We start from the raw sequence: 19,887 nt of genomic DNA on the forward strand, positions 1-19,887 counted from the left end.
TTAACAGATTGCAGAATGGGTACAATACAGTACGGCTCAATACACACAATTGTTAAGGGGATGCAGACCAGAGAAAGACGTTTGTCTTGTTTACATCAGGGTCCCCCATTTTCAATTCATAGTGACATTTATGACATACACAACATACATGACATCATGACATAGGGACATACATGACATACAGGTTTATAGTAGTTACATTTGTGACATATGAAGATATGCAAATATACAGTACTGTTACCCATAGATCCTAACAGAAAATATATACATATGATGGGGAGGATACTGTACATTAGGAGGGGGTGGGGGGGGGTTGGACATTTACGGTGGCCAGTTTAGAATTGCAGCCTCCCGTAGGTGTTCTTTGAGAGTGGTTTTGAATGTGGGTAGGGATTCAATTTTTTTTTTACGGCTGTGGGTAGGGCATTCCACATTGTTGGGGCATAATTGGGAAACGTGTTTAATCCCTTGTTTGTGCCGAATCTGGGTTGCACATGATATGTGGAGCTCCCTCTGGTGTTGTGAGCGTGGTATTCACTGACCTTTGGGAAGTATTTCGACATGTACATGGGTACCTTAGTCATGTAGTGTATCTTGTAGACCAGGCCCATTGCAAGTTGCTGTACTCTGTCGTCTAATCTAAGCCATCCTAGGTAGTAAAGTGGGCAGGGGTGAGGTGGGCTTTAGGAGTAAGGTCAAGTAGTAGTCTGACCAGTTTGTTTTGTGATGTTTGTAATCTTGTTTTTTAGTGCCTTTGAGGTGCTTCGGTACCATGAGGTGCAAGCATAGTCGTAGTACCCTTGAATGAGGGATATGAGGACTGTGTGTATGTGTAACTAGGAGGGATATGAGGACTGTGTGTATGTGTAACTAGGAGGGATATGAGGACTGTGTGTATGTGTAACTAGGAGGGATATGAGGACTGTGTGTATGTGTAACTAGGAGGGATATGAGGACTGTGTGTATGTGTAACTAGGAGGGATATGCGGACTGTGTGTATGTGTGTAACTAGGAGGGATATGAGGACTGTGTGTCAGTGGCGAATCCTTATGGAAGCCAACGGAAGCCATGCCTCCCTATTAAAATATGAATTAATATCAAATATGAAATATGAAAAAAATAAAAAATAATAATAATATAGTTTACATTCTTTTTCATATGTGTTATAATTTTTTTTATTTTTTTTTTAAATGTCTCCCTCTTCTCCTTCTCACTCCCTCTAACACACTGTCAGACTCACTGTGCTCACTGCAGCTATAGAGGAGAGGAGGCAGGGGGTAGGTCTCTTTCTTCAGCCTCAACCATGTGATTCATGTATCTAGAGTCCAAATCCGATCCTAGCCAATCAGATTCGAGCTGACTGCCACACCCTAAAAGTTTAAAACGGGGCTGTGAGAAGAATCCTGAGTGTGGCCTCCCCTCTGCACACCTCCCCTCTGCACTCTGAACATTGTATTAACCTGTGACTGCTCCCACGGGCCGAATATTGCCCCGATCCTCGCGAGATTAAATCCATGGGTACCTCTCGGCGTGCCGAAGCTTTTCCTAAATCACTTCCATCATCGAAAACGAGGGGAAAAGGTCGGCTCGCGACCCTGAAAATGTCGCGTGATTTTAAAAACGCTGTATTAAGTGAGCCTATTATGGGATCCACGCAAGCTTTCTATCGTGGAAACATCTGGGCGTCCCGCAACTTTTACTCATTCACATGTAGCCCCGAAAATGCTTAAAAAAGGAAAACCGAAAGCGTGGAATAAACTCGCCGAAACGGAAAAGTGTCCCACGGGCGCGCCGTGATTCCGATCCGCGTGAAAATATTCACGGCCATAGAGGAGACCGTGGGACACCTTTTTGCAACCGAATATGTGTCTCGAATTTGCTCCCACGCGGCGCGCGAAATCGTGCAAGGAAAGATCGGACCAAAAATGAACCAATGCTCCAGCAGTTTAATGACCCTGATGTAAACAAGACAAACGTCTTTCTCTGGTCTGCATCCCCTTATACAATTGTGTGTATTGAGCCGTACTGTATTGTACCCATTCTGCAATCTGTTAAATAAATAAAAAGAAAGTTTGACTGGCCGCCGAGCCATACTGTAGTGTACATGGTGACTGCTTGACTTAAAAAAAAAATAAAATAATGTTAATAAAAATATTTAATAATTTTTTTTTTAATAATTTTTTTTTTGCTTCCCCTGTTATTTTACCCACGCGACGCCACTGCTGTGTGTGTGTGTAACTAGGAGGGATATGAGGACTGTGTGTATGTGTAACTAGGAGGGATATGAGGACTGTGTGTATGTGTAACTAGGAGGGATATGAGGACTGTGTGTATGTGTAACTAGGAGGGATATGAGGACTGTGTGTGTAACTAGGAGGGATATGAGGACTGTGTGTACGTGTAACTAGGAGGGATATGAGGACTGTGTGTATGTGTAACTAAGAGGGATATGACGACTGTGTGTGTAACTAGGAGGGATATGAGGACTGTGTGTGTGTGTGTGTGTGTGTGTGTGTGTGTGTGTGTGTGTGTGTGTGTGTGTGTGTGTGTGTGTGTGTGTGTGTGTGTGTGTGTGTGTGTGTGTGTGTGTGTGTGTGTGTGTGTGTGTGTGTAACTAGGAGGGATATGCGAAAAGACAAATCAAAATAATGTTCTATAGCTACCCCTGGTACATTTGACCAAAGAGACCGGAAAGAAAGACGTCTTAATAGCTAGCATTACCGTAGCACCACTGGAATACATCAGAGACATATCCCCTTCAGTTACAGGAAGAGGTTTTAAACCTGGTCACAGCTGGAAAGAAATACATGGTGGGTTGTGAGTAATGGCTTGGCTAGAATGGAGTGAGAGAGGGAGAGAGATAGAGGGAGAGAGAGATATAACGATGGCTGTTGGCTCAAGTCTCTGGTCACGGCTCAGAAAAATCACGTTAACCTCTAGTGGATGAGATGATGGTGACATTAATATATTCCTCCTTTTGCTGGTGACACCCTGGAACCTGCTGCCGGACCCATGGGGCGCCTTGACCCCAGTTTGAGAACTGCTGCTGTGACGCTAAAATTTACTGATGTAGATGGAATATTGTGTTACTGTAGTATGTATACCATCTATCATAGTGTGTTATGTAGTATACCATCTATCATAGTGTGTTATGTAGTATACCATCGATCATAGTGTGTTATGTATACCATCTATCATAGTGTGTTATGTAGTATACCATCTATCATAGTGTGTTATGTAGTATACCATCGATCATAGTGTGTTATGTAGTATACCATCTATCATAGTGTGTTATGTAGTATACCATCGATCATAGTGTGTTATGTAGTATACCATCTATCATAGTGTGTTATGTAGTATACCATCTATCATAGTGTGTTATGTAGTATACCATCGATCATAGTGTGTTATGTAGTATACCATCTATCATAGTGTGTTATGTAGTATACCATCGATCATAGTGTGTTATGTAGTATACCATCTATCATAGTGTGTTATGTATACCATCTATCATAGTGTGTTATGTAGTATACCATCGATCATAGTGTGTTATGTAGTATACCATCGATCATAGTGTGTTATGTATACCATCTATCATAGTGTGTTATGTAGTATACCATCTATCAGTGTGTTATGTATACCATCTATCATAGTGTGTTATGTAGTATACCATCTATCATAGTGTGTTATGTAGTATACCATCTATCATAGTGTGTTATGTATACCATCTATCATAGTGTGTTATGTAGTATACCATCTATCATAGTGTGTTATGTAGTATACCATCGATCATAGTGTGTTATGTATACCATCTATCATAGTGTGTTATGTATACCATCTATCATAGTGTGTTATGCAGTATACCATCTATCATAGTGTGTTATGTATACCATCTATCATAGTGTGTTATGTAGTATACCATCTATCATAGTGTGTTATGTAGTATACCATCTATCATAGTGTGTTATGTAGTATACCATCTATCATAGTGTGTTATGTAGTATACCATCGATCATAGTGTGTTATGTATACCATCTATCATAGTGTGTTATGTATACCATCTATCATATTGTGTTATGTATACCATCTATCATAGTGTGTTATGTATACCATCTATCATATTGTGTTATGTATACCATCTATCATAGTGTGTTATGTATACCATCGATCATAGTGTGTTATGTATACCATCGATCATAGTGTGTTATGTAGTATACCATCTATCATAGTGTGTTATGTAGTATACCATCTATCATAGTGTGTTATGTAGTATACCATCGATCATAGTGTGTTATGTAGTATACCATCGATCATAGTGTGTTATGTATACCATCTATCATAGTGTGTTATGTAGTATACCATCTATCATAGTGTGTTATGTATACCATCTATCATAGTGTGTTATGTAGTATACCATCTATCATAGTGTGTTATGTATACCATCTATCATAGTGTGTTATGTATACCATCTATCATATTGTGTTATGTATAGCATATATAATAGTGTGTTATGTATACCATCTATCATATTGTGTTATGTATAGCATATATAATAGTGTGTTATGTATACCATCTATCATAGTGTGTTATGGATAGCATATATAATAGTGTGTTATGTATACCATCGATCATAGTGTGTTATGTATACCATCGATCATAGTGTGTTATGTATACCATCTATCATAGTGTGTTATGTATACCATCTATCATAGTGTGTTATGGATACCATCGATCATAGTGCGATCATATCGTCTATCATAGTGTGTTTGTGTTATGTATACCATCAGCATGGCTATGGGCGGGTTCATTTTCCATTGATGGGGATTTGATTGGCTGTTTAAAAAAAAAAAAGTGCGGCCGCAGGATTAATAACGTTAACATTAGTTCGGCCAGAGAAACAAATATACTAATTAAAATGGTTGGACCTGCGAGATTTGTACTTTGTAGGTCTGCATTTTATATATATTTTTTAATGATCTTTTTCCCCTTCTTTTTCCGTTTTTCTCCCATCCCAATGTTAGTCGTTATGCCAATTCCCAATCCCCTACCTGGTCGTTGCGCACTCTACCCCCTACCGTCGGTCCGGGAGGGCGGAGACTATCACATGCTTCCTCCGACACATGTGTAGCCAGCCCACCGCTTCTTTTCACCTGGCAGCGCGGACTCTCACTGGGAGAGTGTAACGTGTGGAAGGTCACACTACCTCTCCCAGATGCTTCCCTTGCTGTGCAGGCGCCCCGACCGAACTGTAGGAGTCGCTGTTTACAACGACCAGGGCCCACCCTCGCCGGGTTTCCCACCCGCTGACACTGCCAATTGTGTCAGTGTGGGCGGTCGGCCAAGCCGGAGGCACCACAGCCGGATTCGATCCCACTGGCTCTGTGGTGGTAGACAGACGCTTAGTCCGCTGCGCTACCCGGCCGCGTAGGTCTGCATTTTAAATGCAAGGAGTAAAAAGTATGTTTTTTTTTCTCTGAAATGTAATTGAGTAAAAGTACAAGTATACAAACCTATACAAATACTTGAGTAAAGTACAAATCCCCAAAAAACAGTACTTGTAACAAAGTACAATTACTCAAGTACTTTACACCCCTGATTCTAGCGACTGAAGTTACTCTGGTTCTCTCCTCTGTCCCCCTCAGCTGGGTCAGACCCTGACTCTCTGGTTCTCCTCTGTCCCCCTCAGCTGGGTCAGACCCTGACTCTCTGGTTCTCTCCTCTGTCCCCCTCAGACCCTGACTCTCTGGTTCTCCTCTGTCCCCCTCAGACCCTGACCCTCTGGTTCTCCTCTGTCCCCCTCAGACCCTGACCCTCTGGTTCTCCTCTGTCCCCCTCAGACCCTGACTCTCTGGTTCTCCTCTGTCCCCCTCAGACCCTGACTCTCTGGTTCTCTCCTCTGTCCCCCTCAGACCCTGACCCTCTGGTTCTCTCCTCTGTCCCCCTCAGCTGGGTCAGACCCTGACCCTCTGGTTCTCTCCTCTGTCCCCCTCAGACCCTGACCCTCTGGTTCTCTCCTCTGTCCCCCCTCAGCTGGGTCAGACCCTGACCCTCTGGTTCTCTCCTCTGTCCCCCTCAGACCCTGACCCTCTGGTTCTCTCCTCTGTCCCCCTCAGCTGGGTCAGACCCTGACCCTCTGGTTCTCTCCTCTGTCCCCCTCAGACCCTGACTCTCTGGTTCTCCTCTGTCCCCCTCAGACCCTGACTCTCTGGTTCTCCTCTGTCCCCCTCAGACCCTGACTCTCTGGTTCTCTCCTCTGTCCCCCTCAGACCCTGACTCTCTGGTTCTCCTCTGTCCCCCTCAGACCCTGACTCTCTGGTTCTCCTCTGTCCCCCTCAGCTGGGTCAGACCCTGACTCTCTGGTTCTCCTCTGTCCCCCTCAGACCCTGACTCTCTGGTTCTCTCCTCTGTCCCCCTCAGACCCTGACCCTCTGGTTCTCCTCTGTCCCCCTCAGACCCTGACTCTCTGGTTCTCCTCTGTCCCCCTCAGACCCTGACCCTCTGGTTCTCTCCTCTGTCCCCCCTCAGACCCTGACTCTCTGGTTCTCCTCTGTCCCCCTCAGACCCTGACCCTCTGGTTCTCCTCTGTCCCCCTCAGACCCTGACTCTCTGGTTCTCCTCTGTCCCCCTCAGACCCTGACTCTCTGGTTCTCTCCTCTGTCCCCCTCAGACCCTGACCCTCTGGTTCTCTCCTCTGTCCCCCTCAGCTGGGTCAGACCCTGACTCTCTGGTTCTCTCCTCTGTCCCCCTCAGACCCTGACCCTCTGGTTCTCTCCTCTGTCCCCCCTCAGCTGGGTCAGACCCTGACCCTCTGGTTCTCTCCTCTGTCCCCCTCAGACCCTGACCCTCTGGTTCTCTCCTCTGTCCCCCTCAGACCCTGACTCTCTGGTTCTCTCCTCTGTCCCCCTCAGACCCTGACTCTCTGGTTCTCCTCTGTCCCCCTCAGACCCTGACTCTCTGGTTCTCTCCTCTGTCCCCCTCAGCTGGGTCAGACCCTGACTCTCTGGTTCTCCTCTGTCCCCCTCAGACCCTGACTCTCTGGTTCTCCTCTGTCCCCCTCAGACCCTGACCCTCTGGTTCTCCTCTGTCCCCCTCAGACCCTGACTCTCTGGTTCTCCTCTGTCCCCCTCAGACCCTGACCCTCTGGTTCTCCTCTGTCCCCCTCAGACCCTGACTCTCTGGTTCTCCTCTGTCCCCCTCAGACCCTGACCCTCTGGTTCTCTCCTCTGTCCCCCTCAGACCCTGACCCTCTGGTTCTCTCCTCTGTCCCCCTCAGACCCTGACCCTCTGGTTCTCCTCTGTCCCCCTCAGACCCTGACTCTCTGGTTCTCCTCTGTCCCCCTCAGACCCTGACCCTCTGGTTCTCCTCTGTCCCCCTCAGCTGGGTCAGACCCTGACTCTCTGGTTCTCCTCTGTCCCCCTCAGCTGGGTCAGACCCTGACCCTCTGGTTCTCTCCTCTGTCCCCCTCAGACCCTGACTCTCTGGTTCTCCTCTGTCCCCCTCAGACCCTGACTCTCTGGTTCTCCTCTGTCCCCCTCAGACCCTGACTCTCTGGTTCTCCTCTGTCCCCCTCAGACCCTGACTCTCTGGTTCTCCTCTGTCCCCCTCAGACCCTGACCCTCTGGTTCTCTCCTCTGTCCCCCCTCAGCTGGGTCAGATCCTCCGCAGCCCCTTCATGAAGTTCACGGCCCACGCCGTCTCCTTCACCATCTTCCTGGGCCTCCTGGTCATCAACGCCTCGGACCGCTTCGAGGGCGTAAAGAACCTGCCCAACGAGACCATCACGGACCACCCCCGGCAGGTGTTCCGCGTCAAGACCACGCAGTTCTCCTGGACCGAGATGCTCATCATGAAGTGGGTGCTGGGTGAGTGGGTGAGCTTTTAAAAAAAATATATATGTGTATAAATGTTTTTCTTTTCTTTTTCTTTCACACACAGAACAAGACATCACAATACAATAACATTAACAACAATAACAACAATAGCAATAATAACAACAGTAATGACAGTGAAAATAATAAAAACAGAATCTAGACAACAAATTAGGGATGTCCGATATTATCAGCCGATATTGGTATTAAAATGTAATATCGTAAATTATCGGTATCGGTTTTTTTACATTTATTTAACCTTTATTTAACCAGGCAAGCGAGTAAGAACAAATTCTTATTTTATTTATTGTGAAAAGTATGCATAATGTTGTGTTTTGGGGGGGGGGGGGGGGGGGAACCCTGCATATATCTATCGGAAATTAAGAGTTGGACAATATCGGTATATCGGATATCGGTAAAAAAGCCAATATCGAACATCCCTAATCACAATACAATAACTGTAGGCGCCGTAATGGAGGTCTCAGTATTCTCATTCAGTATTATATTTATGTTGTATTATTAGTTGTACTGTCACTTTAGGTGGTGGGCGTGTTCACAGGGATGCGGCGGTAATGGGCGTGTTCTTGTGGAGTTTCATTCACCTTTTCACGTTGTTGACAGTTCACGGAGAGAGGGGGTGAGAGTAGGAGCGCATCATTTCTTTTGACCGCAAGAACGCAATATTGAAAGCACGCAATAGCGCAAGCCACACGCATGATAGTTATAGGAACGTGAGCGTGAACATTAACTCTATAGTATCATTAGAACGCATCAGTATCAGAATATTAGTTTATGTAATTAAGTGTATTGTGTTGCTTCATGAAGCGAATGAATAAAAGCTTGAACAGTACTTTCTGGACGTGGAACGGAATTATTTCACTAGGTGCGTCAATTGTTTGTACTCCTCTACTCAGCCCCTCGGCACGGCTTGTCTATGACAGTCTACTGCCGCAACAATAACATTAACAATATTAACACTAACAATAACAACGTTAGCAATAATAACAACAGTGATGACAGTGAAAATAATAAAAACAGGATATAGACTAAAAAGGCATTAACACAGACATGACAAGAGACAAACAAACAAGAATATGGCTCAAGTACATGTTATATAAAACATGTATAGCAAGAGTGGCGTTTCAGGAGTCTGCTCCTGGCCAGTGTTAGGACCCATTGGACTAAGATAGACTGTGTGTGTGGTGTGTGCATGTGTGTTTTATATATATATGTGTTATATATATGTGTGTGTGTGTAGACCTATGTGTGTGTTTTATGTGTGTGTGTTTAGTATGCCTGTGTGTTTTATGTGTGCATGTTTTATATGTGTGTGAGTGCATGTGTATTCTGTGTGTGTGTGTGTGTGTGTGTGTGTGTGTGTGTGTGTGTGTGTGTGTGTGTGTGTGTGTGTGTGTGTGTGTGTGTGTGTGTGTGTGTGTGTGTGTGTGTGTGTGTGTGTGTGTGTGTGTGTGTGTGTGTGTGTGTGTGTGTGTGTGTGTGTGTGTGTGTGTGTGTGTGTGTGTGTGTGTGTGTGTGTGTGTGTGTGTGTGTGAGAAGAGAAGAGCCAAACAATTAGCTAAATATTGCTCAGTGTCAGCAATTATTGGCAGCCGGGCAATTTGGAGAAGACGCTGCTATCTGTACCCATGAGCTGTGTGTAGATTGTCAGGTCATCCGTGTGAGTCTGTAACTTTGATTGCCACTGTGGCACGATTGTATCCGAATAATCCCACAATGTACAAGCGCACTGTTAATATTTGTGTCCTTTAAACCTTGTTTTTATGTGGACATAAATAAAATATTCTAAATGTGTGTGTGTGTGTGTGTGTGTGTGTGTGTGTGTGTGTGTGTGTGTGTGTGTGTGTGTGTGTGTGTGTGTGTGTGTGTGTGTGTGTGTGTGTGTGTGTGTGTGTGTGTGTGTGTGTGTGTGTGTGTGTGTGTGTGTGTGTGTGTGTGTGTGTGTGTGTGTGTGTGTGTGAGCTTGTTTCTGATCTCAACATGAATCGCCCCAAAAAATTGCTTTTGAAACAAAGTGACGTGTTTGTAGTCTAAATGTGATGGGAGGGTAGAACCACCACAGCCAACACAGGTCATTGCTCACTTTAAACATTGGCTTTAAACAAACACCCAACCGACTGAGACATAATCAATGACAAGTTCACTCTGAGTCCTCAACACGCGGGTAATATGTCTTAAGTGGCTCAAACGTTCGCACCTGTGATGTGATCTGATATCTGCGTTGGGGAACGGCATATGTCTCAAACGCGAAAGCGCGTCCCCGTTCATGTCATTTGCATACAAAACAACGCCTACAGAGCTCCTTATAAGGCAACTAATGACGCAGCCGCGTGAAAATGGAATGGCGGAAGCGCTTTGCGAGTCTTGCGACCCATCAAAATTAGATTAGATTAATGTATTGGCATCATATATAGTACAGCTCGTGGTACACCTGCGGCAGCACGCGCGCACACGCGCGCGCGCGCGCAAAGTACTGTATATGAATGAATGAATGAAAACTTTATTTAACAGATTGCAGAATGGGTACAATACAGTACGGCTCAATACACACAATTGTTAAGGGGATGCAGACCAGAGAAAGACATTTGTCTTGTTTACATAATATATATATTATTTATATATATATCGCCTACAGCGTAATGAATGAATGCAGTATAGGCTTATTATTCCATTAATGACTTGTTTCATTAGGATTTAGTAGATACTATATATATGCTCTGCCCTACGTACAGTATAGGTACAGTCTGTACTCATACTGTACGTAGGGCAGAGCATATATATAGTATCTGCTCAATCCTAATGAAACAAGTAACTAGAATATATAAAGCTTATACTGGTCATTCATTAGACACGTAGGCCATACTGGCGCACACAAGACTTGTTATGGAATATTAATGCAGTCTATTTCCACCGATTAGCTTTAGTTCTTATTTATTTATTTATTTATCCACTGTCATTTCAGTGTTGGTGTATAGGCTATAGTGTATTTCAATATACGTTTAATTGATTAATGATATATTTGAAGGAATGCAGGTTTATAGCTATATCAAACAAAGGCCTGTCCCATTGTATACCACTCAGGTGCAGGACATCCCGTTTTAAAAACAGTACATATCCCGAGGCTGTCCGTCACCTGAACTCGAGTACAAATGTACAGGCACTTTGCACAACAAGGGCTAGCACCAGCCAACATGCACTTTAAGGCAATATGCACTTTAAAACTGGAACACTGAGCAATTTATTTTAGGTACTGTAGCATTTTTTTCTTTTTAATTGTTTGTGTAAAACTCTTTATTGTGGGGATTGTACTCTTGTGTTTTTATATTGTATTCTTGTGTTTTTATATTGTACTCTTATGTTTTTATATTGTATTCTTGTGTTTTTATATTGTATGTTTTTAACATTGTCTGTACTGTACGTGGCACCAAGACAAATCCCAATCAACAGTGTTGAAATGGCAATACAGTTTCTATCTATCTTGTTATTAAAACAGATATGTAACAAATAAGAAATACAAATTCCACAGAAGGCATTAAATAAGTTTCACAAAATAGGGGCCCCCAAACAACAATATTTGCAGAGGGCCCCCAAAAAGCTAGAAACGGCCCTGACCTCAAGGGTCTTTCAGAGCAGACAGAGACAGAGCTGTGCTGAGCTACATCATTGTCTTCCACACAGGAGCCAGATGCGATGCTCACTGCGTCTCTGGTGGGAAAACTCACTGAAAATCAGCCGCTTTTTTTTATTCCCCACAGCAGTTTGGCTACTTCAGGCGTTATCGAAAGCACAGCTGGCTTGAATTGACGAAGGACAATCTTTTTAATCAACCCGCCGCTGAGCTGTTGCAGGATATAGCGGGTGTTTCACGAGAGATTCGAGGTGGTGTTTCTCTACGTGGAAAGTCGGGGGAGAAGTCCGGGCTCGTCTCTCCAAAAGGATGAGACGCCGCTGATGGTTTACTCTGAAATATATTAATAGAATCCTCGACCCTATACAGAATTAAACTTTAATTATACCCCGTCGGGGCGGAGGACTCCGTGAAATACATGCTGAAGAAGACGCAGCGGCTGTTTCGTCCTCTCAGAGCTCGGAGAGCCACAACTCTTGACACAGGATTTTCTTTCAATTTGCACCTAAGCCTGGAGTGCAGTTTAGATAGATTAGAGATCAACAGTGATCCTCGGTAAGCTCCAATATGTGAGCTCCCAAACTCGCCTGCCCGCATGCTCACCTCACCCACCGCTCTGACCACGTCACCCCTGTCCTCCACCTCTACCTCTCTGACCTCCTCCTCCACCACCTCTACCTCTCTGACCTCCTCCTCCACCACCTCTACCTCTCTGACCTCCTCCTCCATCACCTCTACCTCTCTGACCACCTCCTCCACCACCTCTACCTCTCTGACCTCCTCCTCCATCACCTCTACCTCTCTGACCTCCTCCTCCATCACCTCTACCTCTCTGACCTCCTCCTCCTCCACCACCTCTACCTCTCTGACCTCCTCCTCCATCACCTCTACCTCTCTGACCTCCTCCTCCACCACCTCTACCTCTCTGACCTCCTCCTCCATCACCTCTACCTCTCTGACCTCCTCCATCACCTCTACCTCTCTGACCTCCTCCTCCACCTCTACCTCTCTGACCTCCTCCTCCATCACCTCTACCTCTCTGACCTCCTCCACCTCCTCCACCTCTACCTCTCTGACCTCCTCCTCCTCCACCTCTACCTCTCTGACCTCCTCCTCCACCTCTACCTCTCTGACCTCCTCCTCCTCCACCTCTACCTCTCTGACCTCCTCCTCCATCACCTCTACCTCTCTGACCTCCTCCTCCATCTCCATCACCTCTACCTCTCTGACCTCCTCCTCCTCCACCTCTACCTCTCTGACCTCCTCCATCTCCTCTACCTCTCTGACCTCCTCCATCACCTCTACCTCTCTGACCTCCTCCTCCACCTCTACCTCTCTGACCACCTCCTCCTCCTCCACCTCTACCTCTCTGACCTCCTCCTCCATCACCTCTACCTCTCTGACCTCCTCCTCCATCACCTCTACCTCTCTGACCTCCTCCTCCTCCACCTCTACCTCTCTGACCTCCTCCTCCATCACCTCTACCTCTCTGACCTCCTCCTCCATCACCTCTACCTCTCTGACCTCCTCCTCCATCACCTCCACCTCTCTGACCTCCTCCTCCATCACCTCTACCTCTCTGACCTCCTCCTCCTCCACCTCTACCTCTCTGACCTCCTCCTCCTCCACCTCCACCTCTCTGACCTCCTCCTCCTCCACCTCTACCTCTCTGACCTCCTCCTCCTCCACCTCTACCTCTCTGACCTCCTCCTCCTCCACCTCTACCTCTCTGACCTCCTCCTCCACCTCTACCTCTCTGACCTCCTCCTCCTCCACCTCTACCTCTCTGACCTCCTCCTCCATCACCTCTACCTCTCTGACCTCCTCCTCCATCACCTCTACCTCTCTGACCTCCTCCTCCATCACCTCTACCTCTCTGACCTCCTCCTCCTCCACCTCTACCTCTCTGACCACCTCCTCCTCCACCTCTACCTCTCTGACCTCCTCCTCCATCACCTCTACCTCTCTGACCTCCTCCTCCTCCACCTCTACCTCTCTGACCTCCTCCTCCATCACCTCTACCTCTCTGACCTCCTCCTCCATCACCTCTACCTCTCTGACCTCCTCCTCCATCACCTCTACCTCTCTGACCTCCTCCTCCACCACCTCTACCTCTCTGACCTCCTCCTCCTCCACCTCTACCTCTCTGACCTCCTCCTCCATCTCCTCTACCTCTCTGACCTCCTCCTCCATCACCTCTACCTCTCTGACCTCCTCCTCCTCCACCTCTACCTCTCTGACCTCCTCCTCCACCTCTACCTCTCTGACCTCCTCCTCCTCCACCTCTACCTCTCTGACCTCCTCCTCCTCCACCTCTACCTCTCTGACCTCCTCCTCCACCACCTCCACCTCTCTGACCTCCTCCTCCTCCACCTCTACCTCTCTGACCTCCTCCATCACCTCTACCTCTCTGACCTCCTCCTCCATCACCTCTACCTCTCTGACCTCCTCCACCTCTACCTCTCTGACCTCCTCCTCCTCCACCTCTACCTCTCTGACCTCCTCCTCCACCTCTACCTCTCTGACCTCCTCCTCCTCCACCTCTACCTCTCTGACCTCCTCCTCCTCCACCTCTACCTCTCTGACCTCCTCCTCCTCCACCTCTACCTCTCTGACCTCCACCTCCTCCACCTCTACCTCTCTGACCTCCTCCTCCATCACCTCTACCTCTCTGACCTCCTCCTCCATCACCTCTACCTCTCTGACCTCCTCCTCCATCACCTCTACGTCTCTGACCTCCTCCTCCACCACCTCTACCTCTCTGACCTCCTCCTCCATCACCTCTACCTCTCTGACCTCCTCCATCACCTCTACCTCTCTGACCTCCTCCTCCACCTCTACCTCTCTGACCTCCTCCTCCACCTCTACCTCTCTGACCTCCTCCTCCATCACCTCTACCTCTCTGACCTCCTCCATCACCTCTACCTCTCTGACCTCCTCCATCACCTCTACCTCTCTGACCTCCTCCATCACCTCTACCTCTCTGACCTCCTCCATCACCTCTACCTCTCTGACCTCCTCCTCCATCACCTCTACCTCTCTGACCTCCTCCTCCATCACCTCTACCTCTCTGACCTCCTCCTCCATCACCTCTACCTCTCTGACCTCCTCCTCCACCACCTCTACCTCTCTGACCTCCTCCTCCTCCACCTCTACCTCTCTGACCTCCTCCTCCACCTCGACCTCTCTGACCTCCTCCTCCATCACCTCTACCTCTCTGACCTCCTCCTCCATCACCTCTACCTCTCTGACCTCCTCCATCACCTCTACCTCTCTGACCTCCTCCTCCATCACCTCTACCTCTCTGACCTCCTCCTCCACCTCTACCTCTCTGACCTCCTCCTCCATCACCTCCACCTCTCTGACCTCCTCCTCCATCACCTCTACCTCTCTGACCTCCTCCTCCACCTCTACCTCTCTGACCTCCTCCTCCATCACCTCTACCTCTCTGACCTCCTCCATCACCTCTACCTCTCTGACCTCCTCCTCCATCACCTCTACCTCTCTGACCTCCTCCTCCTCCACCTCTACCTCTCTGACCTCCTCCTCCATCACCTCTACCTCTCTGACCTCCTCCATCACCTCTACCTCTCTGACCTCCTCCTCCTCCACCTCTACCTCTACCTATCTGACCTCCTCCTCCTCCTCCTCCACCTCCACCTCTCTGACCTCCTCCTCCTCCACCTCTACCTCTCTGACCTCCTCCTCCATCACCTCTACCTCTCTGACCTCCTCCTCCATCACCTCTACCTCTCTGACCTCCTCAATGTCACGGCACTAGTCGTAACCCGACCAGAAGAGCTCCTGTTGACAGTTTCACTGCTGGGAGGGTTTTCTCTTGTGCAGCCAAAGTCGCGATGATTTGCCTGCAGAATTGATTTTGTGTGTAAAAAAAAAAAAATAGAATGTGTCTCAATTTAAACATACATAATGTACACGTCATCCCTCTTCTACCAATCAATTCAGGTACCCACTGACGAATATAATCGAACATAATGCAGGAAGGCAAATGGTTGGTTAATATATAGTTACAGGTAAGAAGGATATTTTAATGTTTTGACCCCTTATTTTGTACCTATTTTTGGAAGGGGGTTGTCTTTCATATTAGCTATATTTTTTGAGGGGGATAAATAAATAATAATAATAATAATAATAATAAATTGGATTTTAACACTTTCCCGGCCACTTGGATGCGTCTAATCTCACGCTAAACGGCCAGCATTTCATAATAGACTTGCACAGTCCGTGGGGCTGTTTGTAAATCTATACTTTATAGTATTGCTATCTGTCCATTCTCATTGTCAATTGAGACCATAAACCGTCCCTTCAAAATGGCTTAAAGAACAAAAAAAATCAGCAATACGTTCTCATTTTATAGCGTCTTGAATATAAGCGTTATAAGGGATTTCGGCTGGGATATTTCCTGGAAGGCGAGATACAGGCCGCTAAGCTACTAACGTTAAATCCAATGGCATTTCGGATATACAGAAGCTACAGTTAAAACTCAAACTGCATATGATCAGTATTGATGGTCCACCATGAATGCATGAAGGGGGGGGGGGGGGGGGGGGGGGGGCGGGGGACGTTGTTTCTGATTATTGATTACCAATAACCGTGTTAGCCTCAGTAGCCACATTCGTTGACCGGGTGGATGGCTATCAAAACAATGCCTGATCAGCGTGTAATTTGCGTGAAAAAGATCTTACCGTGGGCCGGTTGGATCCCCCAGAGCATTTTTCAGTTATCGATCGCCATCTGGTAGATCGATATGTCCATTGGCTGATGATATATTCCTTTACTGCATAGTGAAATCCGCATCCCAAAAGGTATTCCAAGCTACTATGCTGCACATCCAGAATCCAGCTACTGGAAACTACATTGAAAGTAAAAAAAAATAATGCACCGTTCTGCCACAGGGCACACTGCATTATCGAGACAGCGCCCCTAAGAGGATCTGGCCGGTAATGCACTTTTCAGAATTCAAAGAGTAGGGTACTTCTGCAGTGCCGCTCGGTGACCTTGAGTAGGTTATTAAAATGGAATAAAAGCCAAAACAACCTTGCCACAGACATGTCCGTGGTTGGTCCTTTAAGCATGGATTCGAAACACGGATTTATTCGTGGCCCGTCCCGAATGTGTTAAGAGAGAAGCGCCTTTCTCAGACTCAAGGACACTGTGCAAGGAAAGGGTAAAAAATATATAAAAAAGGAAGCAAGGTGCTGTCCAATTGGATGAAGTGGTTGAAATTAACAAACAAAAAACAGAAAACAAAACAAAAACAAACAAACAACAAAACAAAACAACGGGATCTGTGGCTTAACACTTTAAGGACCAGCCACGAGTTTATACGGGTTTCGGTGCCATGCGTTGTGGACCAGAGGCACGTATATAGCCGTGGCATTTGTTATTGCTGTTATTCCATTTTAATAACCGGCTCAAGGTCCCCGACCGGCTCTGCAGATCTACCCTCGTCTGTGAAATCGAGAACATGCAATACCGGCCAGATCCTCTTAGGGGCGCCATCGCTCCACTGCAGTATGCCCTGTGGGCGAATGTAAAAAAAAAAATGTCTTCCGTTCCAATGGAGTATCATTGTAGCCGGATCCTGAACCAGCACAATGTACTGTGGATCACGTTTCGAATCGCAGATTCCACCATGGAATAATGGGATTTATCATCAGCCAATGGACATATCGATCTACCAGATGCCGAACGATAACGGGGAAATGCTGGGGGGTATCCCACGGGCTCACGGTAAGACCTTTTTCACCTAAATTACAGCCGGATCGGAGCTTGCTGTGACACGCAAGCAGCCGATCAGTGAATGTGGCTAGTTACACGGACACTGTTATTGGTAATCAATAATACTAAACGACGTCCCCCGCCCCCCCCCTTTCATGCATACATGCTTTGAGACAGCCCGGATCATATGCAGTTTGAGTTATTTCTTTAGCATATATAAAACGGAAATGCCGTTGAATATAACGTTAGCACCGATTAGCCATTTATCTAGCCTCCCAGAAAATATATGAGACAAAATCTGCTATATTGCTTATATTCACGACGCTATAAAATGACAACTTATCGATAATTTTTTTTTTCTTTAAGCCATTTTGAAGGGACGGTTTATGAACTCAATTGACAATGAGAATGGACAGATAGCAATACTATAAAGTATAGATATAGTTGTACAAAAAGACACCGGTATGTTGACAAACCCTGGTCCTCAACCATTATATTAGATGGGTCCCATCGGTCGCCAAAGTGTTAAAAGAAAAGAGTCAGGGGTGGGCTACTTGGGAGCAGGGCGGGTGTTGCGTTAAGGCAAGTGTGAACAGGTGGGTTTTTAGGTGTGTTTTGAAGAGGTTGATTGTGTCAGAGCCTCGGATGGAGGGGGAGAGGGAGTTCCACAGCCTGGGGGCAGCTACAGCGAAAGCTCGGTCTCCCCGTGTGGAACACCTGGTGCGGGGGATGGTGAGGAGGTCGGAGTTGGAGGAGCGGAGGCCTCGTGCTGGAGTGTAGGGGTGGAGTAGGTTGGTCAGGTAGGAAGGGGCCAACCCGTGCAGGGATTTGTTGGTGAGGAGGAGGATCTTGTAGGAGATTCTGTGAGGATTGGTTCTTTCCCCACCACAGGCTTCTTAAAGTACTGTGATGATTGGTCCGTTCCCCGCCACACGCTCCGTTCCTTTAAGGTACTGTGAGGATTCTGTGATGATTCGTCCGTTGCCGAACGCACACTTCTAAGTCAAGTATCAATTACCATCACGCACCTGATGTGTGTTCTAATCAGCGCCCCAGAGGCTTCATATACTCTGACCTTCTGGGCCGGTTGGATCCCCCAGAGCATTTCCCAGTTATCGATCGCCATCTGGTAGATCGATATGTCCATTGGCTGATGATATATTCCTTTACTGCATAGTGAAATCCGCATCCCAAAAGGTATTCCAAGCTACTATGCTGCACATCCAGAATCCAGCTACTGGAAACTACATTGAAAGTAAAAAAAAATAATGCACCGTTCTGCCACAGGGCACACTGCATTATCGAGACAGCACCCCTAAGAGGATCTGGCCGGTAATGCACTTTTCAGAATTCAAAGAGTAGGGTACTTCTGCAGTGCCGCTCGGTGACCTTGAGTAGGTTATTAAAATGGAATAAAAGCCAAAACAACCTTGCCACAGACATGTCCGTGGTTGGTCCTTTAAGCATGGATTCGAAACACGGATTTATCCGTGGCCCGTCCCGAATGTGTTAAGAGAGAAGCGCCTTTCTCAGACTCAAGGACACTGTGCAAGGAAAGGGTAAAAAATATATAAAAAAGGAAGCAAGGTGCTGTCCAATTGGATGAAGTGGTTGAAATTAACAAACAAAAAACAGAAAACAAAACAAAAACAAACAAACAACAAAACAAAACAACGGGATCTGTGGCTTAACACTTTAACACTTTGGTTGCCTTGGGTTAAATTAATGATATACCATAGGTTGCCGGCTCTATTTGTCTATGGAGAAGTACCCCTTCTTTGCATGGCTATAACTTTTTAAATTCTATTGCTACATTGCCATTATTAGGGCCCATTCAAAGTCCTATATGTATTGTTCATTGTGTAGCAACGTTAAACTTTTTCATTCACATATTCATAGTAAAGTATGGTCTAATGTATAAGTATGTTTTCATCTCTTTCTGCAGCTTTCTCCAGAACGTGATCTATAGCCCCAAATGCATTATATTGATGATGCAATACAGTTTTATGGCAATCAGCGCGATATAAAAAATTCCAACTAGACGTACTTCTAGAAGTTACTACACGTCATCTGATGTTGACCGGATGGGCTAGGGGGCGTTTATAATTCCGTGGGCAGCGTTATACCAATCATCTAATGTGGGTCAAATGTTGATAATAGCAGTTAGTATCGAAGAGGGTAACGTTACACGCTGAAACTCACCCCAGTCTCCGCGCGCCGTTGGGCGATCATCGTCGAGTTGAAATCTTATCATTATGGGATGTAAATTTACCCGGTCCATCTCCAGCTTGTATAATGGTATATACGTCCAAATCATGTTGTTTATCGAGTTATTGGCAATCGATCACTGTGTAGTGTGACGAGCCAGAGTCGCGGGACCTATAGCGAGCGCCGGAAGTACTACGGTCGTCTAGGACAAACTCTATTCAACATCCTGTTTGGCGATTGCGCCGATCGGCCACCAGATGGCGCTCCTGAACCGCCAGAGAGCTCAGTGGGTCCTGCTGGTGGATCTCAGGCCAGCGGAGGGGAGATATGAATCCGATCGCAGATTTTTGAAATATTGATATAAGGACGCTGTACAGCGTCCCCCGGCAACTTTAGCATGGCCAGGAAAGACGTCTAAAGAC

At 46.6% G+C, this 19,887-nt stretch overlaps 1 pseudogene across 1 annotated transcript in view; it reads left to right on the forward strand.

Annotated features, from left to right (window-relative positions):
* The first annotated feature begins 5,946 nt into the window (after positions 1-5,946).
* The window catches only part of LOC311247893 (short transient receptor potential channel 7-like), a 36,645-nt pseudogene continuing 22,704 nt past the window's right edge, over positions 5,947-19,887 (forward strand). Inside the window, exons 1-6 of the transcript in view lie at positions 5,947-6,117; positions 6,230-6,340; positions 6,631-6,708; positions 6,981-6,984; positions 7,344-7,426; positions 7,647-7,863. The product of the transcript in view is annotated as a short transient receptor potential channel 7-like (transcript). The remainder of the gene's footprint in view (positions 6,118-6,229; positions 6,341-6,630; positions 6,709-6,980; positions 6,985-7,343; positions 7,427-7,646; positions 7,864-19,887) is intronic.

The sequence above is a fragment of the Notolepis coatsorum genome (assembly GCF_963971535.1).
Source record: "Notolepis coatsorum genome assembly, contig: SCAFFOLD_947, whole genome shotgun sequence".
In the NCBI taxonomy this organism is placed as follows: domain Eukaryota; kingdom Metazoa; phylum Chordata; class Actinopteri; order Aulopiformes; family Paralepididae; genus Notolepis; species Notolepis coatsorum.